This window comes from Euprymna scolopes, chromosome 5, assembly GCF_053919585.1.
Source record: "Euprymna scolopes isolate OS-2025 chromosome 5, ASM5391958v1, whole genome shotgun sequence".
In the NCBI taxonomy this organism is placed as follows: Eukaryota; Metazoa; Mollusca; class Cephalopoda; order Sepiida; family Sepiolidae; genus Euprymna; species Euprymna scolopes.
Genome location: NC_136486.1, coordinates 42485373 through 42508542, shown reverse-complemented (window position 1 = coordinate 42508542; position 23170 = coordinate 42485373). Strand labels below are relative to the sequence as shown.

The 23170-nt window shown below is 32.7% G+C and overlaps 1 protein-coding gene across 10 annotated transcripts in view; it reads right to left on the bottom strand.

The window, feature by feature from the left end:
* The window catches only part of LOC145276793 (oxysterol-binding protein-related protein 11-like), a 430789-nt gene that overhangs the window by 160605 nt on the left and 247014 nt on the right, over nt 1-23170 (bottom strand). The window lies entirely within an intron of this gene.

The window sequence follows — 23170 nt, the reverse complement described above, 5'->3', positions numbered from 1 at the left end:
TGTTTTTTCTTATTAGATAATGTAGGATTTTCTTTTTGTTTTAAGACAGAATTAAAATGTTTACTTTTTCAAAAACATTAATTTAGGATTTATTTTTTCAAGTAGTTCTTTTATGTTGTTGATATTGTAAAAATTTTGACATCTATGTGCGAGATTTTACATTGTAAAAATTTAGACATCTATGTGCGAGATTTTACATTGTAAAAATTTAGACATCTATGTGCAGATTTTATATTGTAAAAATTTAGACATCTATGTGCCAGATTTTACATTGTAAAAATTTAGACATCTATGTGCCAGATTTTACATTGTAAAAATTTTGACATCTATGCGTGAAATCAGCACAATCTAGAAGAAAGTGTTTTACTGTAACGTTCTTTGCTGGCCATGCATTCTGGAGGATGAAGAAGGTCGAAGGTTACATCGGCCGAAACGTGAGAATAATACTTAAAAAAAAAAAACAGTAATCCAAACAATACACATTATCAACCCTTATCTCAGAAATTTAGTAACATTTTATATCAAATCAGACCCGAATTAATATGAAAATAACTCAATACTTTTCAGTTAATAAACACACCACACTTTTTAAATTCTTAACATGAGGACAATCAAAATAATGCATGTCTATAAATCAGATTAAACTTGTTATTCTTACATTTTTCTTTGAAAGTAAGATAAATTTAAAAAAAAAAAAAAAAAAAAAAATTACCCAAAATTGTTTAATAGGCTGTTGTCTATGTATAGTCAGAAACTACACAAGACACATCCACAAAGTTGATATATTCTTTTTAAACATTCGTTTAAACAGAATATCTACACACATTTCGCTTTTTGTAACATTCATTCCTTTTGGGGTCACAAAGAACAAAAGTTAGTGAGGTAGACATTTAGAGTAAGTTTATTCCATCGACCCTTTGATCAGAAAATTTGACCCGTATTATATTCAAAAAGCCTGCAAATTTTAATGTAGTACTGTCCCACAAAACCAAAGATATGAGTATTTCCACATTCACTTTGGTTACAGATATATATATCTCCATTATATATCACCTTTTTTGGCAATTTTATAAGTTCCAAATTTTGGTGATTATTGATCAGAATTTAACAAATGAAGGCTCGTTGGAAAGGTAATGATCTGAATTGTGTAGTGAACTATGTGACATTAACCCTTTAGGTCGCACATCCATCATCTAGAGCCTATTTTTAGCACTTTTTTATGTTTCAATCATAGTCATTTGTTTTCCTAGTTTTGCATATGAATTACAAAATATCTGATATTTTCCCAAAACCTCTGGCCTTGATGGAAGGGAGACAAAAACTTGCTATGGTTTCAAATGATCTGAAATCACAGCAAGGGAAGACTGGATTCCAAATATTTTTCATATGTTATATCTCCCCTCTTTGGTTTTCATACATAAAGTAAATTTCAGTGTATAAGGATTATTTGATACTGGAGATATTCATAATCGTACCCTATTTCCAAAAGAGGGAAGATATATGAGAAATATTTGGAATCAAGTCTCCCTTTGCTATTATTTCAAATCATTTGAAACCATGGCAGCAAGTTTTAGTCTCCCCTCCAAGGCCAGAGGATTTGAAGAAATATATATATATAAAATTATATAAAGATTGCAAGGAGTCTATACAGATTGATCAAGGTTTCAACATTTCCATGTCTCATTAGAATGTTAATAGACTGAAGTCCTAACGAGACGTTAAAATGTTAAGCAATCCACATATACTTCTTACAATTTTTATATAATTTTATTTATTTATAAGCTCTATACACATATTGAGCAGTTTTGAAAAATATGTTGGTCCTTAGTTAATGTTAATAATACACCTGAACTTAATTAATCATTATATATATCTCCAATATATTGTTTTTTTTTTATTGCTGGATAACAAATACATGTGATCAATTGTTTTTGTATTACTAATGAAAAAAGAAATTGCCGAGAGAAATATTTTATCCTTATCTAATCTGCAGGAATAGATCAATCATTGAACAAATATCAAAAGCCGCAAGTCATGGGACAAAATCCATAATTTCTCCATTGAGAAAGCCAATTTCAAGGTCATACAACACAATTATACAGTTTTATCTTGTAATTAGAAAATCTATCATCGTTACTATGTATTAGCTGATATTAACACTGTTTCAAATGTTTGGTTTTCTATGCGAAACATTTTTTAAAAAAGTGAAGAAAGAAAAGATGATTAACAATGTTTACAAAGTAAAATAATGATTTTAAAATATAAAAAATTACCTTTTACTAGAGTTTTATTTATATTATTCATTTTGGATGAATAGAGATTGTCAATTTTTATGTTTTTCTAATATTAATATATGACATAATCATGTTGACGTTAAGTGATGTTGAGCCTGGTCATTACTAAAATGAGTAACCATTTTAGTAATACTAGATGCTGTATATGCTTTGAAGCCTGGAGAAGGATAGGTGCTGCCAGGCTATTCTTGCCCAAGACATGCTGCTTGAAATAATGCAGCGCCTCATGACCCTGGATTGTAAAGGGACAAATCCATCCAAATCAGTTTAAAGTTACAACGTTGATGATTTAATTCTTAGTACAAGCGATAAGAATAAAATAAAAAAATTAACTCTTCTATTTGGTCATGGGTGATGGAAAAAAAAAAAAAAACTATCCCTTGAATTAAATAAAGGGTTTAGTTTGTAATTTTCTATGGATTTCTGAATTCACCTCAAAGAATATAAAGTAAAAAAAACAAAAAACAAAAAAAAAACTGACATAGTCAGTGCTATAACAATGGAACTCTCCCTCCAAACAAACACCAACTTAAATTTAAAAACAATTAACACACGTTTATTTTTCTTTGAAAGTTAAAATAGTACTCGTTTTCTTAGTTTGAATAGCAGACCTGCAAAATGAGATTTTTACCTGACCACACTGAAATAGAAATCTAATCAACACAATCCTTTAGCAAGGAGACCTTAAAACCCACCTTGCCCGGAGAGAACCAGCCCAATGACCTGCCAACCCTCAAACAAATCGACTGCCTATGTTTTTCCTTTTCCCTGGAATCTTTTTACCTCTGAATGGAAGTCTTTAGATTCTGGCCAGTGGTCACTATTTGACCAACCAGAAGCTGACTACTCCAGATATCCACTAGAGATAATGCCTAGAGTGTCCACTCAAGAAGGCTAATCTGGAACTCATCAGGGAACATTACTTTTCCCAAGGAGGTTGATTCCTCTTACTTTATTTCACAGAAGACAATGTTTGTGCAGTCAAAGATATTTTCATTTTCCGATGTGCCCCTTCATTTGACTGGACATCTATCACCTGCAACAGCTGCAATTTGCATGCACCACTGACTGAAAAGTTGTGAAAATAACACTCAAATTGAGAATAGTAACCCAAATAATCCAAATGGACAATCCTAATCACAAAAATTCTGAAACAAAGAATTACCTTTCTATCAGCAGATATGAGAAAAGAGACCAGAATTTAAATTATTTTTAAGATTTACTTGTCACAAATGTGGTTGATCCAGCTAAAGGACATGATAATCTGACGCTGAATTAGATAATTAGCTTGGAACTTATCTGTTAGAATTTCATTATCAGAATGCAAATTCATTCGTGTTATTTCGCAATAAATCTTGCACGTGTCAAACAGACAGTAATTCATAATCTTACATCCCACTTGATACATAGTTATCACATGTCAGTAATCCAAGCCGAGGAGAACATAAAGATAATGACGACTTCATACAGTTAAAAGTTTATGTTGTTTTAGTTCAGATTATCACTCTCGTTAGTATTGCTATCTATATTATATTCCAGATGATGAGTCTTCTGGTCGTCTTTGGGTGTATTGCTCACTCCTCCCATATGTAAACATGACAAAGTTGTCATTTGTGTACAAACAGGGGTTCCCAATCAGTGGGCAGTGTATAGCCTTATTAGGAGTAGCTTAGGATAATTTTATTTCAACAATTACATTTTTCAAGCTCTTAAATTTTCATTTTGTTCAAGTGCAAAGCAAAACAAAGTGAAAGGAGCTCAATTTGAAGCATCAAGGAAGGGAAACATCATCCTTTTTCAGTGTAGTCATGAAGCCTTTGTTCATAAACTGCAGAACTGGTGTTGGAAAACCAATCTTGGAAACATTGCTGTTCAAAAAACTTTGTGGAGTGATAGAGGAATCGCAGATCCATCTGGACCAGTTCCTTAAAAAGGAGATCACTGAACATCTTTAGTATCTAGAAAAAGAAGTCAAGCATTATTTCCCTGAGCTACCACCACAAGAACAGGAGGCTCTGGTAAGGAACCCATTTTGCACTGAGCTTGATAAGTCCAGCATCTTAGATGATATCCAAAATGAATTTCTGGATCTAAGAAACGACTCTTCAGCCAGTATTTTCTTTGTGTGTAATTCATGACTCAGTTCTGGCACGCTATCAGTCATACTCTAATATTAGCATGACAACTTTACCTACCCTTGTTCCATTTGAGTCTACCTACTTGTGATGCGGGATTTACCACTCTTGTCAATTGTAAACCAAAGAATAGGAACTGATGGGATGTTGAAGATGATATAATACTGGCTCTAATAAATATTCAGCCACAAATTTCAAAGCTTGTTACTAAAATGCCACTTTAGGCATCTCACTAGCTTGGTTGGGTAGTTTTGCAAATTTATATTATTTTAAGAAATATATGCTCTTTTTGTAAATTCAGGTTGGACCAATAATTTGGTAATAAATACAGCTAGGACAATAGTATATTCTTTTCATTGTTTTGACGACCCTTGAGTGTGTATCTGTTAATATCTTATACGCATACGCTTTTATATATATATATATATATATATATATATGATGTGGTTCTCAGTTGATTAACTGTGTCGGATATATACTCGAGAGTCAAAACAATTCAAAGAATATGCTGTTGTTATAGCCATAGTCATAATTACAAAATTTAAAAATTTTTTGGAGATGTTTCTTTCCTTGTCTTTCATAGAAAACAAACATAAAATGAAGCTGCTGATATTAAGCCCTAAGCAGATGCTGCATGGGTTTCAAACATTTAGATAAAAGGTCGCAATTATTAAAAAGGTTGGGAACCCATGGTAGATTGAAAAGCTAGCATTGAAGAGGTTGAGCACTCTGGCCTACAAAAAATACCTGGGCAGCCTTATTAGCATTCTCTAGTAGAGGTGCTTCAAGTTATTAGCAATAAATTAACCTCTTCCCAAAACATGAGACGGTAAAGGTTTGGGAGATTGACCTAAAACTGCTGAGAACCACACCTCAGTTCAACAGAACGGGGTAAGAGGATGCCACAATGGACTACCCTCGATTGATCGTCAAAGCTATATCCTCGACTGGTATGATTTTAAGGTATTTATGCAGAATATGGACAATGCTAAAATAGCATTATTATTTAGAAATCTATTTTTAATAGAGGGGAGGGCATTTTGTAACTATTCTCTACTTTCACCTAACAATTTAACAAACAAAAAGTTATAGTCAAAATTAAATTTAATTTGAAATCCTATCTAAAAAAAAAAAAAAAAAAAAAAATAGCATGGTGCGTATTCTGCATAAATATCTATTTATGTATGTTAATATCTCAGTAGATTTAAGTACATAAGAAACAGTAATTAGATACACTACTGCATTTACAGAAATAAAAACAAAATTATTACCATACATATGAGGAACCCATCTAAGGAAAGATGCGAAAACATCGCCCAAAACAAAGGATTGTCAAGAAAAAATTCTAACTAGTGTAGTCGTAGATGTATAGATGCAGGTGGCAGGTTTGCAATCAGAAGACATTTTAACTTCGTTATCTTTGAATTTTTTTTTTTTTTTTTTACATGTTAGTCACTACTTACCCGGAATGTCTTTATGTTGAGAAATTAGACAACTTGAAATCCTACATATTTATTGTTTACTTCAAACAGATACACTACTTAGTAAATTTTTAGGTTCAATAATAAAATAGCCTCTAGAAGTGTAAGCCATGTTTAGTTTCAGAACAGTTTCCGATGGTTCGTTGTTCTACACAAGTTCTGGGAGGTGTCTGGTTTACAGTAGATAGTTCTCGTTGGAATCCACAGAGCAAAAGATTCTTCCAGTGTTGACACGAAGAAAAAAAAAAAAACACATGCAAAATTGCTACAGAAAGGTTTAATATTTACGAAGCAATTCTGGTTTCTGATTGGTTGGTAGCAGGATGTGAATTAATTTGATTCGTCAGTTTCTAGCAACATAGTTTATAAATAGAATCTCCCGACTGTGTGAGATCATACCCCATTATATACTAAAAAACATTGTAACATAGCCCATCATTCTGAAGTAGACTTGTGCAATCTATCCGAAATGACAGAAATCTCTATATATTCAAGCAAAATGGGCAGAGGAGGTTAGTTTAGTCTTTGTTAGTTTGAGAGATGGAGAGGTCTTGGGAGCCTTAAGCAGAGGGATTGCATTTGGTTGTAAGAAATATGTCTTGATCATAAGTATCGTTGAGTAGAGAAACCAAATATCATAAAATAACCCTAACTTGATGCATAGATGCATATTGCAAATGGCAGACCTGCAATAGGAAAATATTTAGCTAAGAGAAAAGATCACTGAAGGAACTGGTTGGTGTCTTTGTAAATAATGTTTCTTGGCTATGAGAGTTCATGCTGAAGAATTAGACAATTTGAAATCCTACAGATTTATTGTCCACTTTAAATATTAAGATATGCTAGTCAGTAAGTTTTTACGTCTAATGATAAAATAGCTCATCATTCTGATTTGGTCTTGGTTGTGTAGCATACTCCAAATGATAGAAATATATATTACAGTAAAACAAGTGGAGGAGGTTAATTTGATTTGTTTGTTTGACAGGCTTTAGGGTACTTAAGCTGAGGGGCTGTTTGATTGTAAGAGACATTTGCCTTGATTGCAAGGCTATCATTTAGTAGAAAAACCAAGTATCATTGTAAATTTTCCAAAATAAAACAATGTTACTTGTTTGAAACTTTATTTTGTTTGGAAAGCAAATAGTTTTATGACTGGCGTGACCAAGACCACATAACTGACACTACAAGCACTGAATTCAGACAAAGACAAGGAGTTGATAATCATAAACTGTACAGTGGATGCACACAAATGAGTTCATACAAGATTTAATTCAGGAAAGAAAGAAAAAAAAAAAAAAAAACCCGAGTTATCTCCCTTTAAATTAATAGCAACTCAAATCTAATCTAGGATATCAAAACCCTGAGCTGCTCTTGATAATTATTATTACTATTAGAGTTAATCAGCACTTGTTTCCTGTATAACTTAATTACAAAATACAGGTTAAAATACTCATCAGTTCTGGGATTGAGTTATATTTGAACAAAAAAAAATTTAATTGTCCCAATTTGTAATTAACTCATTAAGTCACCCATCTCTTACAAAATTTAGTTATCAATCTCATATTGTTTGATAGCCATCCCCATCTCCACTATAGACGGTCACTCTTCCCTTACATTTACTATTACCATTGGTATGGCTTCTCTTGCCTTTTTCATTTATAGAAATTTCTAGATACTAATATGCACATAGAAGTAAATAGGCACAAAAATAATTTGTACATGTTTAAAGTTTCTGCTCCTTTTACCTGCACCTAACACTTGAGGAAGACACAAAGCAGCAGTGAAAGTTTAAAATATCAATATTTTATACTGATCAAGATTTTTTGTGTTTCATATATATTTCTCTCCAAAACTTCTGGCCTTGATGGAGGGGAGACTAAAACTTGCTGCCATTGTCTCAAACGATCTGAAATAACAGAAAGGGGAGACTTGATTCCAAATATTTCTCATGTTATATCTCCCCTCTTTTGAAAATCGAGTACGATTATGAATATCTTCAGTATCAGATAATCCCTATCCACTGAAATTTACTTTATGTATGAAAACCAAAGCGGGGAGACATAACATATGAGAAATATTTGGAATCAAGTCTTCACTTGCTGTTATTTCAAGTCATTTTAAACCATAGCAGCAAGTTTTAGTCTCCCCTCCATCAAGGCCAGAGGTTTTGGGAAAATCAAATATTTTGTAATTCATATGCAAAACTAGGAAAATAAATGATTATGATTGAAACATTTTATGGCTGTAAAAAAGTGCCGAAAAGAGGCTCTGGATGATACCCTTAATGTGCAACCTTAAGGGCAAATGTCACATAGCCCACTACACAATTCAGGTATTTTACCTTTCCAATAAGTCTTCATTTATTAAATTCTGATCAATAGTCACTGAAATTTGGAACTTATAAAATTGCCAAAAAAGGTGATTTATATATATATATATATATATATATATATATATATATATATATAAAAGAGCAAATAGTTAAAACATGTTAAAAAACACTTTGAAAAAGAGTTAAAAACATAATTTGAAAAGGAAACACTACTTAAGTGGATAGTCCTTAATCCGCAGAGTTTCGAAGAAATACTTATATACACACACAGATATATCTATACTTGTAACCAAATTGAATATTGAAATGCTCATATCTTTGGTTCTATGAGATGAAACTACATGAAAATTTCCAAGCTATTTGAAGATTATAATATTCTATGGTTAAAATTTTATGATAATTGGTAAAAAAAACAAAAAAAAAAAACAAACTATATTTTCAGACCAATAAAATATGCTCAAATTTGTGTATATATATATATACACTTGTGCCCGATATTATTCATACCCCACCTTGAAAATTGAGTTTATTATGTGTAACTTTGTAAGAATTTATTGTTTACGTCCATATTGATACATATTCTTAATAAACCTCTTCTGATCATTTTCGTCATTTTAAAATCTCGGGATACTTGTAATAAAAGAAATATACAGCTATTTATAAAATCTGCAATGTTCAAAAATAATCATACCCCCTTATTTTTTCAGTATTAATCGAATTTCTGACTGTTTGTTTCCTGTTTGATTCTTATTTTGAATGCTTTTATACAACCTTTGATTAATTTCATTTCGTTTTTTGCATTTTTCAGGAATTAAAATGATATCAACTGAAAACCAATAAAAGAATAAAAATTATTAGAATGGGGAAGAAAAAAGAGCTTAGTAATGATCTTAGGACTAAAATTGCGAATTCACATAAGGATGGTTTAGGTTACAAGTCAATTTCCAAGAAATTTGAGGTCCCTACAGCAACAGTACAGAGCATCATCAAAAAATTCCAGAGCCACCACACAACAAACAACTTGATTGGTAGAGGAAGGAAAAGGAAACTGTCTGCTAGAGCCACCAGGAATATTGTAAGAAGTGTTAATGCAAATCCAACCACCACTACTAAGGACATTTTAGAAAATCTGGAGTCTTCTGGCATAAAAATATCAAGGCAAACATTGCAAAGGACTCTGCATGAAAATGGTCTGAAAGGAAGAAGACCAAGAAGGACTCCATTGCACACCGGAAAACACCTTGCAGCACGTCTAAAGTTTGCTAGGACCCATGTGAATTCTCCAGAGTCCGTTTTCTCAAGTATTTTGTGGACTGACGAAACAAAAATTGAATTGTTTGGCCATATGGATGCTTCTTACGTTTGGAGGAAGAAAGGAGAAGCTTACAACCCAAAGAACACCATACCCACGATGAAACATGGTGGTGGTAGCCTAATGTTTTGGGGCTCCTTTTTGGCTAGTGGTCCAGGTAGTTTGGTCAAGATAGATGGAACCATGAAGAAGGAGAAATATTTGGAGATACTCCAGAAAAACATTAGACAGGATGCGGAGAATCTCCATTTAGGACCAAACTGGGTCCTTCAACAGGATACTGATCCAAAACTTACTGCCAAAATAGTCAAGAAATGGTTTGAGGATAATCAAATTAATGTTTTGGAATGGCCTTGCCAGAGTCCCGACCTGAACCCTATCGAAAACCTCTGGCACATATTGAAAACTGAGGTTAAAAAGCGGAAACCTAGAAATTTGAGGGATTTGGAGAACTACTGCATTGAAGAATGGTTAAAAATCAGTGTTGATGCTTGTAAAAACCTTGTTGATAAATATCCAAAACGGTTACAGGCATTTATTAAGAATAAAGGGCATGCTATTGACTATTAGTAAGAGAGGTATGAATAATTTTGAACTAGTGCCATTATTGTTTTTCTTTGTATAATGTTTCAAACTTGCATAATTTATTTATTTGTTGAGTTTAAATTAAATGCCTATGCTTGATTTATTGTCTGAAATCCCTTTAATATTGTCTACCTTCTGGTTTGAGCAATATTCTTATAGAAATCTCAAAGATCCGAGGGGTATGAATAATATCGGGCACAAGTGTATATATATATATATATATATATATATATATATATATATATAGTGTTCTGGCAGGCCAGCTTCAGTTTTGCTTCAGTTGTCTCCCACTTAAGTATGAGACTGGTCAAAGAAGTATTAGAAATGTCAGATTTTCTGAAGAACTATGCCATCACAGCCAAAATCAGAGTAATGTCAGAAGAATGTGTCAGAGTTAATTTTGCATGTTGTATCCAGATGTTTTTATCATTGAATGGAGATTAAAACAAACATTGTTATTAGGATTAGTTTGAACCACTTTGAGTGTTATTCTCATGTTTTGGCCAATTCCTTCTTAAGGTTTATCTTATTAAACTAAGAAATCTGCAGAGAATTTCAAATAAAAGACATTTTTTTTAATCAACAAGGTTAGCATGTTCTCATTCCATCAGCCATGATCAAGTAAAAATCCTAAGTAATTTACAATTGTATTCTTAGTATTGCTTGCACTGAGGATTGAACCTTCAACCTCCAGAAGAGTGTCACAATTAAATTTTACTTAGTACTTTATCCATTAGATCATGAGTCCTTGACAAAATGATAACATGCTACCTCCATGCATTAAATATAGAGTTTTGTTCGAAATTCCATGCCGATTCCAGAAGTCATGAGAATGATTCTCCAAGTGACAAGATACACCTGAAGAAGATCGGAGGTTACACCAACCAAAACAGGAGAATAACACTCAAGATTAGGATAGTAATCAAAATAATACAAATTATCAATCCTCATCTCACAAAATCAGAAATATAAAACAAAGACTGTTGGACATTCCTGACGGAACTTACAAGACAAGTCAGATATAGATTAAAGTGTATTTTTACCAAATATGATCAAATTGCACAAAGGATTGGAGATTTTATAAATGATTCCATAGGTGGCATTTTCCAGGAACTCATCCTGTACATACAATATTGTAATCTCCAACATTTGATTTGTTCCTTTATTTTTATGCCCACCTTCCTTTATGAAGTGTGTTACGGGTGGTATTTGTATATAAAAGAAAATTTCAAAATTAATAAGTAGTTACACAGAAAAATGCAAGCATGAAAAGTAATATGGTTAAGATTAAACTTTTCAAAGTAAAACAGCTAGTTGTTAAAACTGAAAAAGAAAAAGACAAGATATTCTAGTAAAAAAATTTATAACTTAAAATATTGCAGCATTAAGAATTTATATAATGTTAAATTTAATTTTTAAAAAATTCTTAATGCTGCAATATTTTAAGTTATTAATTTATTGTAATTTTTAGAATATCTCGTCTTTTTCTTTTCCAGTTTTAACAACTAGTCCTTTTACTTTCCTAAGTTTAATATTAACCAGATTACTTTTCACGTTCACATTTTTCTATGTAATCCATGATTTTTTTCCAGGCTTTGCCTTGAAATATTTTCTTTTTTGTGTTCAATATCATACATATTGTCAACAATCCATAAAAAAATTACCAACTTCTTAAATTCACTAAATAAAAAAAAAAAATCAAATAAAAGCGAGAAACAACAGGCAATGTTGTAAGCAAAAGATTATCAGCCCTAGCATGGCAAAGAGCATCACTTTTGTTAACTCTCTATATAACCCCAATAAGATGGCATGCAAGCGACATTCCTATTACGATTTCTGAAGGTGTCAATGACAAAAAGTTGCTATGGTAACCAACAGCCAATCAGAAGAAACAGTCTCTCATGTTCCTTACTTATTCTGAAGACTTTTGAACACCAATAATTTTATTAAAACTTTAGTTTTAATGAACGAAAATTGAAAATTTTTATTTCAAAATATAGCTGAGAAGGTGACCTATGAACTGTAAAAATTGTTTGAAATTTGGTTGTAAAATGAGTGAATGGTGAAGCTTTAAAGCAGTTCTAAATGACTAAAACTAACACTTAACTATAGATTCAAATACTACCGTGTTTGAATGATAGTTCATTGAATTACTTAACACCGATTGTTTCGAACATTCACAGTTAATCTTTTACCAATCAAAGCAAAGTAAGAGTTAAACCAATGCAAGAAATGACAATTTAAAACTTTAAATCTTGTTGGTTTGATTTCGTTGGCAGAAAAGTAGATAGATTAGAATAAACTAGCATGGTGGCCAGAAGTTGTTCAGGATTTATTGATTTTTTTTTCTTTTTTGCTATGTTTATAAAACCATATTACTTTTACTTTTTACCATCTCACCACCAACAATAACTTTGAACACTTTTTTTTTTTATATCTCCATATGCCTAATACAGGTGAACATACCTACAAGGTGAGAAAAGCAGTTTCCAGACTTTCATAAACATTTGTTTTATATTCAGAATTACTGAAGCATAGAAGAAACTGCTCACATCGATCAATCATTGGCTACTGAGATATGCATCCTTTAAATACTTTTATGCTTATAGAAATTCAACAAAACTATATCTGATGTTCCTATGCACTTGTGACAAGTTGTAGTGCACCTGAACACTGTACATGATGTTTTCATTATTATTATTACAAGTAAAAATATGCTCCCTCTGATTGTATATTTTTGTTAATATGTATGACGATCAAACATATACTATATCCCCCCCCCCAGACGTAATGAATGACTGGGGGATGAATTATGACCAGTGTTAGGATGATTAATCGGAATCGGGGATCAAAAATAACAAAAAAATCAGAACTAAAAAAAAAAAACAAAAAAAAAAACGACTATATATTTAGATATTTAAGAATTGGAATCGGTAAGTGTATTGAAACCAGGAAAAATATTGTAATCGTTCCATGACTAATGATGAATAAAAAATATACTACTCTGCCACTCTTCCAAAGGAATAGACAATAACTGAGGATAGTATCATATTGAATGAACATTTACTACATTACTCATAAGGAAATGCCTGGGAGGATGCTCTAAGGACAACAGAACTGATACTATGTTAGCCTCCCTGAATTGAGCATTTCAAGCCAGTACAGTAGTGTGAAATAGTATAAACTGAATTGAACATTTAAAAGATAACAGAATAGGGTTGGTGAAAAGACAATAGATAGAAAATTGTCACTTGGGTAGAGGAAAGAATTTTAACATGTGATTGGTCATGATGTAGCAATGGCTGTCACAAAAAGTCAGAACAATGGATGTAGATATATTTAGATTTGGTTTGCGAGTACTTCGGGAAGTAGCTATGAGTTAGCAACAATAGAAACGGTTTGCAGACAGTCTGGAGGTAACAATAGTAGGTACAGTTTACAGTGGATGACAGTTGCGATTTTGACAAAGTTGAAGAGGGATTATGGCTTGGACCAGATAGAGAGACTTGAATAGACAGAGATGAGCTGACGGCAACAGAACGTACATGTGGAATTAAGCATTTAAAGGGTCAGAGGGTGTCACACACGCACGCAGAGTCCAACGAATATATATAGAAGGTGTCGGAGTCAGTGTTATCCTGTGTTTTCTTTCTTTTTTTTTTTTTTGATCCTTGTGAACCTGTGTGCACTCTCTCAGCAACCATTAACGTGTAAGATACGATGACACAGCCAGAATCAGAATGAGAGAAAGATGAAAGAACAAATTCACGGTACACAATGTTAGGGCGAAGAGTTGTTGAGCGGGGGACACATCATGATCTGATAATTTCCTTCAACAACAATACATCACTCATGGAATTAATAATAAGCCAAGCTGTTGCTTAAAAGTGACAATCATTTAGAATAGTAGGTCATCAAGGGTAGTTATTAGAGAATACAAAGTCAAGCATAGAATGAACATAACGTTAAACTAATTCATAATTCAATGTTTGCTGTTTACGGACAACATATCAAGCCGATTGTAATCATTTGTATAATTTTTGAGAGTTAAAAAATAAAATAAATAATATAAAAAAAGAATTCTACAACTCCAATATTTGAAATTATTACATCACTTGGCAGTAATATGCTTTTGAAATGTAGATATATAATTATCAAAAGCAGCAGAATTTAAATGTTAATATTTTCTTTTTATGGAAATTGCTCCAGACAAGGTATGAAGCTATTTGATGTAAGAAGCTAACAAGAACAATACATGATTTTCACAAAGACAGAAAATGTATATTGGCCTTAATCTTGAAAAGACCAAACTTATAGGTAGGAAGAAAACAGTCAGCAGGAAGAGAGTTCACAAGCCTGCAGTTCTTGAAATGGGAAGCTTTATTACAATGAGATCAAAATAGCAAACTGATGAAGACCAACAAGTCAAATGAACTGGAACAAAGGAAGCAGGAAATAGATCAGACAATTCCGAAGAAAACATGACAATATTCATAGAAAAAAAAAAACGATACTAGCAACATACTAGAGTAAGAAAAATTATAGTTGTGCATGTTTGGTGAGGTGCATAGTTACTGTAAAAATATGCATGCGTGTTCACTGCGCAATCTGTGACTGTCTGCTTGTTGTGCAGATCTGAGTTCAGTGTTTAATTCAGAGACCAGTCGTAGTGACAATCATGTGGTCTTTTTCACTTCTATAAGAAAAGGATTCTCCCTCAAAACAAAACCATGAGTTCAGTTTAAGATGTAAAAATGAGACTAGATTTCTTCTACTAAACAACGTCTGCAAATCAAAAACATCTACACAAGCCATTAACTTAGTCCAAAGGCCCATCTATCTCTGAGAAGTGTGCAAACTCAATTGCCCTTTTCTGCTGGAATATATAAATATTGGTGTCCTTTGTGAAGGACCACCCAGCCATCTATTTAAAAATCATAGGCCAGTTATCTATGGACATAAAAAACTTACTACCTAAGGGGTCCTATATCTTGATGGATATTACTAATTCGAGTACTTTAAGAGCTTCCATCTCTCAGTATGAACCCTTGTTTGTTTTATGGCACTTACCCTACATGGACTAATCAGAATCCTCCAAAAGAGAAAATATCAAGGGTTATTAAATTCACAGGTAGTCTCCAGTTGCCTGTAATGTTTGGTGTTTTTATTTGGTCAGGAAGCCAGTATCTTCTAACAAGCTGACCTGGTAGCACCAGGTGCCCGAAAAGGTATTACCACTCTGGGCTAAAGTGGACTTGGGAGCAATGGTAACTATGGGGCAACTCCAAATTCCCCACAGCCCCCAAATGGGAACTCACCATTGGATAAAGTCATACCCAGGATCAAGAAAGGAACAAAAATTATTATTCCTAAATGTGCTGATAAGTTGCACTGAGTAGGGGGATTATGTCATCTGTTTAGCGAAAGCCAACCTTCACTGGACAGTATCTAAACTTTGCCCCCATTCATATAACAAAGAAAGGCATCGTCTGTTGCCTACAACTCCAAGCAAAATCAGTATGTAGTAACAGCAATACATATCGAGGAAATGAACAGTTTGAGAAACCTTCCATCGAAACAACTAAAGAGGCACACACTTTTTCAAGTACAGAAATCAAATTGTGGGTGGTAAAACAGCATGGAAGCTTCTATGAAATAAGAGATTATCATTTCAAAAGGTCAGCCCATTTAATTAGTGGCCTCTCTTCTTTTAGCTAAACATTTCTCATGTGCAGGCCTATGCAACTCGCTAAACATGTCAACTCGGGAATGTTTACAGTTGAAATGCATGTAGTAAACAGGCTTGCAATGGGAGAATATATGAGGAACATTTCTAAAGTAATGCCTCCTATTTTTTTTTTTTTTTATTCTGCCCGAATGGATCAAAGGGGATTGCAAATTGCTTCGTTATGATGACTGAACTTATGTATTAATGACCTGAAAGCTTCATCTTTCAGTTGCAGATATTGACGGTGTGAGATCTTCAGAAAACAACCCATTATGGACATGCATCAGAGGCAGAGATGTATCATTGAATTCCTGGCAAAAATGCATTGGGAATGGTGGTGACTATGTAGAAAAATAAATTCTAGAGCACAAAAGATTGCTTGTTTTAACAGTACTACTCCCATCTTCGTATATCTTCAACGTTTTTTAGTAAAAAAAAAAAAAAATAAATAAATAAAATAAATAATATATATACTAGCAAAAGTACCTGCCATTGACTGGGTTCAAAAACAGCCTACAGAAAATGGACTGATTTATAGCTTCGAATTTGGGGGTATCAAAACCAAAGCAAAATATGATGAAAGTAAAAACAAAATATATATATATATATATATAAATAAATAAAACTCTGCGGATTAAGGACTATCCACTTATCAAGTGTTTCCTTTTCAGATTAAATATATTTTTAACTCTTTTTCAAAGTGTTTGTTAACATGTTTTATTAACTGTTTGCTCTTATATATATATATATACATATATAGGAGGCTTTGCTTTTAGAATGACACATGCATTTATCTAAGAGAAGAGGAACCATCTGTACAACGGTCTGACCTTGAAAATAGTAAGGTCTTGTATACAAGGTTTCATACTGTTTGTGGGTATTGGTTTTTAACAGGATATCAATCCTTTTGGGCCATGTAAGGTCATTTATCCTAGATTCTAATATGAAGGCTATTTGCAGTAGTATTGAGAGGTATGAGTTTATTTCTGTAAAGCGTGTAGTAGTAGTAGTAGGAGGAGGAGGAGGAGTATTTGGAAAGTACGTAAAAAGAGGTTTGTGTTTTACAAATTATCTTGTAAAGTCCTGTAACTTTCAGAAAATTGAATATATTGTCTACAAGAACTTTGTTAAACAAATCCTTCACATTGTCTATTTGATTGTGTTTAAATCTTTACAGGCAACTGGCATAATATACATGTTCAAAATCCTTCCACCCTCAGGAGACTTTATCAGCCGGTTGAATCTTGAAAAAAATAAAGAAATAAATAATGTCTCTTCAGATATAAGCAAGTTTTACATCCATAGATAACCTGGCCCATGATTTTCAAGTAGGTGGCTGAGTGGCCTATCATAAATGACATTAATATATATATATATATATATATATATACACTCCAGCAAGATGAGAAGAGAGGGGTCAGTTGGGTTTCTGTAGTTCATAAGACAGGTGGGGTCTTTATTCATAAGGTAATTGATTGTTTTCGGTTGGGAGAAGTTTGTTTTGATTTGCAAGCCTCTTGTTCGGTAGAAGAAAACAAGTATCATTGTAACACACCACATGATTGACACTGCAGCTGATGTTTCAGATATATCAACAAAGGCTTTTTAAACTTGGTAGTTGAAACAGTATTTAAAATTGAATGGCAACACAGTAAATGTTTACATAACTTTTTAATGTATATAAAATTGAACTTTTTTTTCATTTTTAATTTCCGGCTAGAATGAAAATTTATTAGCTGAAAAAATATTTTAGGAAATATATACTCTCTCTGATCTGATCAGGAGGATGATATAGTAGTATATGTTCATATATTCTATTACTGTCCCACCCACAAGAAAGAGGTAATGCTTAGGAGGATGGTCTTATGACAACAGAATAGATAATATACTATCGCCTTCCCTGAGCATTGAAACAGTACCTTAGTCTGAAATAATAAACTGAATTAAAACATTAAAAGATATTAATAGGAGTAATAGTAGTTTCAGACACACAGATACCAAATATCCATTGGTAATCGATACAGATTCTAGGCATCTCTTTTGGGTCAGTTTAACATTTTCTAAGATTAGAATTGCTTTTCAGGACGATTCTGGAATGTTAGTGAAAAAGAAAAGTCAACATGGAACTCTAGTATTTTAGTTGTGCCAAAATGTTTCAGCATGTTTAAACATTTGGGTTTTATCCAAGTGAAGGTCACATCTGTTATTTGATGCTAGAAGTAGATATTATCAAAAATTATTTAAATGTTTCAATGACAGGAAAGGTGGGGTATAGTGAAAGTTGTTGGGAACATAAAATAAAGGTTGTTAAATTCAATACAGGGTGGAACAATGAAATTGTCACCCTAGAAAAGACGATAGGATTCCATTTCCGTTTGATGAAAACTGGTTTTCTTTTTTTTGTTGCAGACCACCTACTAGCTGGCCAGTTGTGTACAAATCCCAAGAGCGATAGGAGCCTTCTATCATGTCTGAAAGTGACACAATGTTTAACAAGCAAAATTAGAGATGCACTGCTGTACAACTCATGCTCTCTTCTGATTTAAGTTATGACAACACGACCATTGCAAGCACGCTTAAAATGCAAATATGAACACTTCAACGCTTGAGGGCACAGCTAATGGTCTTTGGTGTGGTTTCAAGTGAGGGCCACATCATGCCACCTCAGATCTTCAAAGTCGGCTTGAAAGTCAACACCAAAGTACCTGGATGTGCTGAAGAGTGGGGTGATCCCTTGGTACAATCAGGTGGTCACTAGAAGACTTTGGGTGTGGCAGCAGAACTCGGCATCTGCCCACGTCCAAAGAGAACCAGGCTTAGTTTCAGAAGGAGTACTACAACTTTGTACCCTTCTTTCACCAGGCCCCCTCCTCCCCCGATCTGAACTTGCAGGACTACTTCATTTGGTCATATGCCGAGAACATTACCAACATGACCTCAAAACAACCAAAGCCAGCCTGACCGCTGCCATCTCCTGAGTATTCGCCAAACTCCCACTGGCACTTGAGGAAAAGGCATGCTCTGAGTTCTGGGTCCATATCGAGGCAATGATTGAGGCTGAAGGCGGCTACATTGAATAAATGTCAGTTCTACTCACTCATCAAGTTATCTCAATTGATTTTTTCAATAAATGTTTTAAAATAAAGCTGTGTTTTCTTTAGGGCGACAATTTTATTCTACTGCGTACATTTGCAGAAAACTCAAATGATATTTACAAAATTATTTGACTGAAGCTATATCAATAGTTTGTTCACAACCTACAAAAATTAGTATTTAAAATGTTTTTTAATTTTTTCAAATACCTATCAATCTGCCTATGGTTGACAGTAAAGTTAGACAGGATATAAGTTTTAAAGGAGTATCCAGTTCCTCTAAGGAGCCATTCCTTTTAAGTTATCAAACCTGCTCTTTCCATTCATCATTTTCAATCCTCTCATAATATTGGTAAACAAAAAAAAATTTTTTTTACTTATTTTAATATTGATCAAGATTTTATTTTTGCTTAGTGATAAATAAAGGAAGAGGGACGTGATTCTTCTCTTAGAAGTTATCTGTCATCCAAAACACAGTGGACAATTTTAATAGCAAACAACTTTTTCGCTTATGGTTTTAGAAGTTTTGAGATGAGGATTGATTATTTGATTCTTCAGACGACTGTTCTCATGTTTAGTCTGCAAGAACCTGTGGTACAGTGGATGGAGTACTTGGTAAAATTCAGGTGTAAAAATTACACTCTTGTTGAGGTTCTGTGCAGATTCCAGAGTTCAACAAGACACACCTGAAGAAGGTCGGAAGTTACATTAACTGAAACATTGTGCAAATAACACTCAAGATGAAAACAATAGTCCGAAGAATCCAAGTATGAACTTTTTCACTGTTAACGTTTTTCTAAGTCATTACTCTTCCTTAATATGCAATGGACCTACATTTGATTCTAAAGAAAGAGACAGAGAGAGTGGAGAGGAGAAAATGGACAGTTAGATTTATGTATTTAACATCTTTGTGGTTCAATCATTTAACATGGTATATTTAGAGACAGAGATTGTGAGTTCAAACCTCAACCAATGCATAAATGCTTTTACTGATTTTGTGCCAAAATAAACTTGGACATTTTAAATTACAATATTAAGCAGATCATTTTATTCATTTAAATAAATACATGTATTTTGAAAAAAAAAAAAAAAACTTAAAATCATGGCTCAGAGTTGATTTCTATGTTTCAGTTATATTGTCTTTGCTGTATCTTATTTCAGCTATATGTTCTGTTGGATTTTAATCCAGTAAATGTCTTGCACATGAATACAGTGTAACACTAAGGGAGATAATGCAGTATTACAAGCAGATAATTGTTAGTGATCTTCGATGTAAAGTAATAAATAACCATTATAATCTTGATGAAGATGATGCAAATGGTTCATTGTTCAAATCAAAATAAGTGGTTGTCCAGAATTCCTTCTATATATAAAAAAAAAACAAAAATACAGAAAAATCTTTGATATACATATCCATGATGGAATGAAAAGATCATATTTCAAAAAATCATATAAATTGATCAAGTAGTTTTATTTTTATGACAAAAATAATTTTTAAACGATTTTAAGTGATTGATGGAAAATCATAGACATTACAAGGCTGATCTTGAAAGTTTTAATTTCTGTAGAGTTATCTATCCTTGTTTCTTCAAAATGGGAATGTTTGTTTATTACTTGCACTTGTTCTTTCGAAATTTTGTGATTTTTGGAATAATTTTTTTTTTCAATTTTTTTGTTTTTTTTTAATATAAGGAGAATTTGGGATAAGAACAGAAATAAATGGTAACATAGAGTTGCCTATTTTTTTTAATTTTTGGATCTATAATGCTAAATGAACGTAACATTTTTCTCCACCTTTGGGCAGAATGTGTAAACCAAATAAAATGACAAATGATTTAACTTTTTTCATTCATATTTTTGCAACAAACTGAATGAATTTTATGTGTAAGAAAAAAAAAAAAGGAAAATGCCAGAAAACTCTTGATTCAGATGGATTGCCAACACATACCCAACTACGCAGATACAGACACAAGCTCTACCAGTAACACCAATACTAACTTAAATAATAACAGACAGACTCAGAGTGACCTACGTAGTCACTGACGAATGACTAGTGTCATTATTATATCACTCCTAGGCAAATACATTCTTATACCTCAAGTGGTGAGAGCATGTACGCACTATTCTCGGGCGTTTCTGCATATGCCAGTAACATTTTAATCATTTTATTTAATGTAAATGGAGACTATATTGTGTGCATGAAGTCAGTTTAAATTACAATTAAAAGGGAGTGACAATGTTTGCAAATTGTTTAGCCAAAAATAATAAACTTGTGTTTAATAATTAAATTAATAACAGTAAAAGAAGCTGCATCTGTCACGAGTTACTTATTAAAAACAAAATTTTTCAAATAGAAATTATCAACCTTCGCCCGATGACTAATAGATTTAGAATTTTATGAGTTATTAATCCCACAATTTGAATTTTAAGGAAATCCTTGAGAAATTTTATGAGCCTATGAAAAATTTATTACAATTTCTGGAGTAAGATAAAATAAAAAAGAAAAAGAATTCAAATTAGACTTTGTAGCAGCCTATTAGGGAATGCTCTTTTCTCTTCCCTGCGACCTCTTTCCCACAGAAGAGACATTGTGAACCAGTCTCTGCTCTATTATTATTTTCATTGCAAGTGCTCATTTGAGCTCCAATCTAAGGTACCCCTACGCCTTGCCAAACTTTCACAAAAAATACTAGTCTAACTGAAACCACTATCAATAATTTCCCCCACCCTTTATCTGTGCTTCCATGAACAAAACATCTTTCTTAGAACTGTAAAACTGTTCTGTTTGCCTGCTTTCCAGCTGACTACAATATGGTTGTCTTTAAGTCCAATGTAAACAAATTCTTAATGAGCCATCCCCTTAATTCAATTTACAAAATTTCCACTACTAACAATTACTATGATATTGCCGCATTGATTACCATACACTCCATCCTTATCCTTGAGTGGCCTCCAGTCCTTGATAAGAGGTGATTCCTTAATTAAAAAAAAAAAAAAAAAATCTAAAAAGAGAAAATAATCCTTTTTATTTAATATTTTTTTGTTTTCTGCTACATAGAACAGTATAAATATGAATTTTAAATTCTCCTACATAGAACAGTATAAATATGAATTTTAAATTCTCCTACATAGAACAGTATAAATATGAATTTTAAATTCTCCTACATAGAACAGTATAAATATGAATTTTAAATTCTCCTACATAGAACAGTATAAATATGAATTTTAAATTCTAACGCGTCTGATGTAGAACACATAACTCAACACCTGTGCTAATCAAAAGTATTTTCAAACAAAATAAGATTTCACCTCATCACAAACTACATTTTTTAAAACTAAAACTTTAAACAATTCATGGTAAGGGTAGAGGAGTTAGATAACTTGTTCCATCAAAGAATAATTTAATTAGTTATGATGCTGGATAATTCTGCTAATACTGTACATATGCTTGTTTAAGCATGAGAAAACAGTTAAAAAAGCAAACTTCCAGAGGCATATACCAAACGATTCCATCTTTAGAGTAATTAATTAAATGCTAAATACTCAACATAATCAAATACTTCCTAAACAAGAGCAAACTTCAGATTGTACTTGATGTTCATAAATCCAAACATAGTATTAATACAAGCATATCTCAGGTTGATCCTTGAATATTTACTAATTTCTGATATTCATAAACAACCTTCCTGATAAAATAGTACCTTAGATGAGTATATTTGCTGATGACCACACTTTATAATAGACATAAGAGAAAAATTAATGTACACATATCCAATGCAATGGCAGAAACCTTAGAAAATGACCTTGAACCTGTCATGGAATAGAGACGTAAATGGAAATTAACATTTAATGCTACTAAGACCAAGCTTCTTTCCTTCAAAGATTAAAAACTTTTTCATCCACTGATTGCCAGAACAAATAAGAACCTATCCGAGAACTCCTTTTCAAACTCCTTGGCTTAACATTCATGGACAACAAGAGTTGGAATAAATACATGGAAGACATTGCCAAGACTGCTACAAAGAAGGTGGGATCTCTCTACCATGCTAAAAACGTACTCACGTTAGAGAACATCTCATACTTTTACAAAGTCATCATTCAGCCATGAGTAGCATGGAGTATTGCTGCCACATCAGGGTTGATTCATTTATTGCTAGTTTCTTCTTCTTAGATTTGAACTCCCACTGTCAGCCAAACTCTAACCATGTCTC